The sequence below is a fragment of the Falco cherrug genome, chromosome 7, assembly GCF_023634085.1.
Source record: "Falco cherrug isolate bFalChe1 chromosome 7, bFalChe1.pri, whole genome shotgun sequence".
NCBI lineage: Eukaryota > Metazoa > Chordata > Aves > Falconiformes > Falconidae > Falco > Falco cherrug.
In genome coordinates, this window is record NC_073703.1 from 8,096,169 (window position 1) to 8,102,676 (window position 6,508).

Consider the following 6,508-nt stretch of genomic DNA (forward strand, 5'->3'; position numbering starts at 1 on the left):
GGGGTACTTTAGATCTGGCTCACTGCAGCTACAAAGCAAGAGCATAAAGTAAGCGAGCCAGGTGGTACGCGCTCACCAGGCGAGGGGCTCTCGGGGGTTTTGGTGATGCTGCTCTGAAGTGAATCGATTTGAGGACCCTTCCATGTCTGTGGGACTGCCTGGGGATTTCCAGCTGTTGCCAGAGTGCACAGCTGGGGACAACAGGACACCGACTCAGCACAACCTCATGCCACAGTGATTGCTGTCAAACTCGTGACCCTGGACAACTGGAGGTTCTAAAATAAAGCCAACAGCCAACGTATTGCTAGCCAAAATGAAAAACCACGTCTGAAATAGCTTATAGATGCTCCATCACCGCAGTCCACTGCAGAACTAAAATCAGACCAGTTATACTGACAAATTGGTCTGGTAGCAAATCAGTTGACGTAAAAATACCTAGGCACTATTCCCGTCAGATGGGTACAAACCCCTTTGCGCAGCCCCACAGCACCCCACACGTGGAAGCCAGCCGGATGCCCGCGGGCACCGGGGCTGAGCCCCCTCGGGCCAGGCCCGCGCTCCCCGGGGCAGCACCACGCTGCGGGATTACAGCTCCGCTCCTTTCCTGAGCCCGGTACTCATGCTTTGTGGGATAAGCAGATATTTTTAACCCATTTGATCCTCGCCGAAGGGACTGAGATCAGGTATATAAATGAGACGGAACCAGGCACACACGAAACACGCCTCAGCGAGAAGACAAACGAGTTGCACGGCAGGACAACGCCACGACCCCCACGCGGGGTGCGAGCTCCCCGGGCGCTGCGCTGGGGCCCCGCACCCCGCCCTCCTCAGCCGCTGCAGATGCTCGGAGCGCCCCCCGTGCCGCCCCCAGCGCAGCAGCCCGCGGGCAGCGGCGGCGGGCCGGTCGCAGGGCTCCCGGGAGGGGCGGGCAGGCAGCCGCTGGGCCGCGGCCCCGCTTTGTGCTCGCTGCCGCCGCCATGCCGCCGCGCCGCCCGCCGCCGGTAGATGGCGCTGTCGCACCGCGGAGGCGGCCACCGCGGCGCTGCGCTCATCGCGCTCCTGCCGCGCCCCGCCGCGGAGGGGCCGGGCCCGCGGCAGCGGCGAGGGGCGGGTTCCCACTCCTGGCACGGAGAAACGGTCACTCTCCGGGCGAGGGATGCAATGAAGGCCGGGTCCTTTTTGGTTTTTTGTTTTTTTGTTGTTTTTTTTTCCCCTAAACAACGGGGTTTGTATCAGGATAAAAAAAAAAAAAATTAACATGAAAGATTCAGCTTGCTGCTGCAAACCCCCAGCAACTCCGGGGAATTCCTGCATAGAGATGAATATGGATGAAAATCTATATTACCCCAGGCACCAACTTAGCACAGGATGTTTATGAAATATTCCTGAAATGTAGTTTATTTACAAATCAAGTTATCCACTTATGTGAGATACTTAAAACATTTATGTGTTTAGTGGACAGTTATTATTATTACTTATCACTTGTTAAGCACCAGGTGCTCCGTGCTGTACAAGCCATGCACGTAAGAAGTCGGTCCCTCCTGCTAAGAAGATACAACGGAGGGGCCTGGGCCAAAGTCTGGGCAAGTTTTTTCCGAATCTGGCCATAGCTGATGACAAGATGCCTAGAGGAAACCGAGGAAGGAATAAAAGCTTTAAGGATTATTTTTTTCTTTCCCCCCATCAGGTTTGTTTATTTGTTAGCTATATTTCTTCAGAATACCCGCCGCTGGATCAAAGTTCATTTCAAGCAATTGTGATCACAAAATAACTGGATCAGAAGCTGCTTCTTTCTTCCCTTCTTACGTACCTGCATCAGAGGCTTTTTCCTTCTTCCTTTGAGCACTGGGCAGAAGAGATCATGTACCCAGCCCTAACAAAACCCAGTTTCACACCATTAAAAGGAGGATGAATTGGAACACTCGCGAAGGACTAGACGAGCTTCAAAAGAATATTTGTAGCAAATCCCTGAGTCCTAACAATTTGTAAAATGAGAAAAATTCCTTAGCAGTCTCCAAGCTGTATACACAGGGCTCTAGCTCTGTGTACTGGCACTACACAGTATGCAAATATATCGCATTCTCTATTTTTGTCTGTACATGCTTTTCAGTAAGAGCTCACCAAAGCAACTATCCCTTTCTCATATAGAAAGCTATAACTATGGTAACAGGATCTCATCTGTTGTAAAATGCTGGGGTTGCTTTTTTTTTTTTGTTTTGTTGAAAATAGTGATTTTACATCCACTTTCCCACACATATGTTAAGATTTTGCATCTGTAGCAAACCTGTATTCACTGCACTTGGTTTTAGGGTAGGAGAAAACTTCACAGCTAGTAATCTGTGCAGTGCGTGTCCTCGCTGAGCAGAAAGCAGTGTCATGCAAGACATGGAACCAAGCGTGCCGGCAACTTTAGGGCAGAGGGTAGCAATTCTTTTCATGAAGAAGAATCTCTCTAATTCATCAAAAGAGAGACAGACGTTGCTCTTACAGAGTTTAAAATCACAGCAAAAACTTGTTACCCTTTTGCAACCTCTCTGGACAGAGTCTGTTTCTCCATTCGGTGAAGAGGGAATCGCTCGAGGTACACACACAACCCCTTCCCTTTTAACTGCCTCACCATCCCTGAGGAGGGGATGAAATTCTGCGCTTTAGAGCAGGGTTGTTCTTTGTTTGTTGATTTGTTCCCCATTCTGTTTTAAGCAGGTATTACAAATAGAAACCACCTAATACAAATATCAGCTTCACAGAAAAAGCACTGTTAAACTATCCAACATAAAATTTGGAGCACCTATACTATGTATATTTTGCATACAACACAATTTATTTTTCTATGCCATTTCCTTTTACAAAATCATCCCCAAATAACCTCTTCCTGCCTATTAAACCTACATTCTTTTTCATGCCTTTTTTTACATGCTATTCCTTATCAAGGGTTTAAACTCTTTTCTCAGGTAATCTTGAATTTTGCAAATGTTCAGCTGTAGCAGAGCAGCATAGGGACAGACAAGTCAGTGCTACCCCTGTATCAGTAATGAGCTCCCTCAGTGCAGTCCTGAATTAGGTCTTAGCCTACCAAGTTACAGAGCTTTCTCTTGCATAATGTTTTCTTCATGAATATTGATTAAGAAAATAACTCATTAATGAAGGGGAAAAAAGAGAAAAATATGCAGTTTTAGAAGTTATAGTGGAAAAGATATTTCATACAAGTAACTCGGCTGAAGCTGACCAACAACAAAAAACCAGAACACCCAAAATTCAAAATTCAAAATTCTGTCCTTAGCTCACCCCTTTACGGTAAAGTATTACAGCCCATTTCACACTGTTTAGGGAGTCATGCTCTTTGCAGGCTGTTGTACTGTGTAAATATGAATGCAGAGCAGAAAAGCCATCATCCTTCTTGCTAAATTCCCTAAACTTCAGGGAATTTAAAGACAGACCTTTAGCAGCATTTTAAGCCTTTTGAATATAAATTTTGCCCTTTCTCTCTTGAATAAAAATATCAAACAGAAAAGCCCCCCCCAAACCTTCCCTGGATGTTTTAAAGAAGTTTGTCAACCAGATAAATATCAATGAGGATGGGATAGGCATATTTTTTAAAAATATAAGTTCCAAACATACATACTTTCCTTTCAGTAGGAGCTGGGCAGAAATTGTTGGCAGGATTTTTGGTCTCTGTTATGTACACGATGTCAGATGATATGGTCTCTTGTGGTTTTAAAATTTATGAATTTAGGAACTGCTCCAGTTATCTATGAAGTCATTGTCCCTTTGAGTTAAGGGAGGTAAAAATGAAGTCAAATTAAAAGCTTTTAGAAAAACACCTTTTGTTTGGTACTTATTTGGGAGGCAAGTGTCATAGTTCTGTGCCCATAGACGTATGAAAGATTGTTTTAAATGGGGCTTTTTAATGTTACAGATTCGTCTCCTATGAAGTTAGGTTATTACATAAATGATCTCTTGAGAGCTGATTTTACATGTGAAAACTGACACGGCACAGCATGCTCAGAGAAGCTGGCAGCATGCGTGCTAAAACTGTGCACTGCCATATTTGAATATTTTTGGGGGCTCCTTAGCAAAACCAGCTCTTATTTACAGTGAAATAAATCGCTGGCTTTTAATGGTCATTTTCCAAAAGCATCTGCTGAAAAGCTTTCGTCCATGTGCTGCACCTGCTAAAATCAGATTAAAGAACAACCAAAGCTGTTTTCTAAAGAGTCCATGTCTGTGGGGAGGACGGGGAATTAAAAAAGGAACTGCAATCAGAAAGACTTTAAAAAAAGTATTTTGTGGCTTTAAAATCAGAAACTGAAAAGACAGTTCTCATTTTTTTTAATAAACAGGTAACTAATATAAGACCAAAATAAAAGGCAGCAATAAAAGTCAAGTTAAAAGCTCTCCCTTGGTTAAGGTTTAATTCAAAATATAAGAAAGTTTGTAACCAAATTAAAACTATCACTATACCTAGCAACCCTCCAGTGGCCACAGGCTATTGTGCAAATAGATCTTTGCATTCTACTAATTTTTTAGGGAAGAAGTGCATCACCTTAGTTCAAAGAACAGGTGTTCTAAGGATGTTATTGGGTAAATGCTGAATTTTAATATTAATCGGTTTACTGGTTATTAATTTGGTGCTTGAATATTAGGGGAAAAAATGCTCAGCTCTCAGTGTTTGTCCTGACTGAAGGGTAGAAATGAAGAGAAATAAACCACTGATGGACAGAGTTTGTTTTGGTAATTACTAAAAAAGCCAGCTGTGATATATCTGATCTGTCCTTTATAGGTACCATTTCTACTTTCAATACTACATTTGCTTTCAATATTTGTGGTCATTGCAGGTCTCTGTGCAAAGTTATTTAATGCTGCTGTTTGTTGTGTTACACCAATGTATTCTGTGATACCGGAGTTCTGCCAGTTCAAAGGAGATGGCCCTATGGAGCATCTTTTTCATGTCATGGCTTTTGCTAGAGGCTTTTGTTTAAAGCATGCTTCCAGCACACTGTCTTGTCTCTCCCACTCTCTCTCCTGTTCACGTGTGTGAAATAGCAAAGTAATTTGCAATATAAATTACCAAATCAACTGTTGAGTTTACAAATTGAATATGCATGAAAATATTGCATAATATTACTACCTTCCTCAACCTAATATAGGTAAATATGTCTGAAATTTGTGTTGGTGGAAGAGTGGGTATTTATATACTGTAGATATTAATTACAGTTGGGCTAATTTGAAGTTTTTGTTATTAATTCCTTTATAGTTTCACTGCCATTGGGATTAACTGCAGCCACCTACAAGCACAACCATTTTGTAATATTCTTAATTACATTGAAGAGACATTCTTCTTACAGTTAAAAGAGTCCTTTAACAAGCTCCTTCTAGTCTCTTTTGTTTATTCAAAACAAATATTAGCCCAGAAAAAAATGGACCAATACTCCGAGAATAAAAATGGGCCGTAGGGACTTAGACTAGCAATGATTTTGGTGAGTGCTTAATTTCTTGTTTGGTTGAAAAAAGACTGGATTGGCTATTGACAGGTCCCTATCAATAGGCAGACCCCCGAGGTCTGGCTATTTGCACATGGCCTGATTGACTTGTCCTTAATAGACATATAATTGTTGACAAATACCTTCCAATAGACTGTGGCAGGCATGGCTGGGCAGACAAAAGAGGCTTCTTTACAACAGAGACCAGAGCAGAGCAATTCAAGAGACACAGCACCTTAACCACGAAATAGCCGGCTTCCCCAAAGAAGCTTCTAGAGCAAAACATTTAAAATCAACCCTGTTTTCTACCTCCAGTGTCTGACAGCCAGCTCAGATACAAAAAGCAGCATTGTCCAAAGACCATATGGATCCATTCAGGGTGTCCCTTCTTCTAGACAACTTCAAAATACATCTTAATCGCAACGTACAGCTGAATTTTAACAGTAAACCTGTGCACAAACCAAACCTATGCACTTAGCTGTCTGCCCGATCCCCACCCCCCACTCCCCGCCTTTTCTACCACCCTTTTCCCAGAGCCTTTGGTTTTTAAAAATACAACTGATTTTTTTTCCTGCTACCGTATGCTCTTTCTCAGGTACTTTGTCCTTAAGCATCCACCCCAGCTGTTATTAGGGACACTACCCCAGGGCAGGTGGGCCTTCTGCTGCTCTTAAGTCCTCATGTTTCTACTAGTTCATTAAATAATACTGTGATATGAATTTTTAGAAGCAGAAAAATAGCGTGCACTGGCTGGAGGTGCATGGTTCTGAAGCTTTCCAGTCTCCACAGATTCTTGCAGCCATTGCGGGTGGTTGGTGCCTTTAGAAGCAAGATTTAGAAATGGATGCTTAACATAGGTCACCGATTTGTGAAAGTTTTGGCTAACTTTTCAGGGTACCTCAAGAAATCTGTGGTGGAGCCTGCAGTCTACATCTAAGGATCTGGATCTAAACACAGTCTCATTTTGTGCAGTGCCTTCACACTCACACACAATTCTAAATGAGAGAGTTAAATAATACGTTTACTGT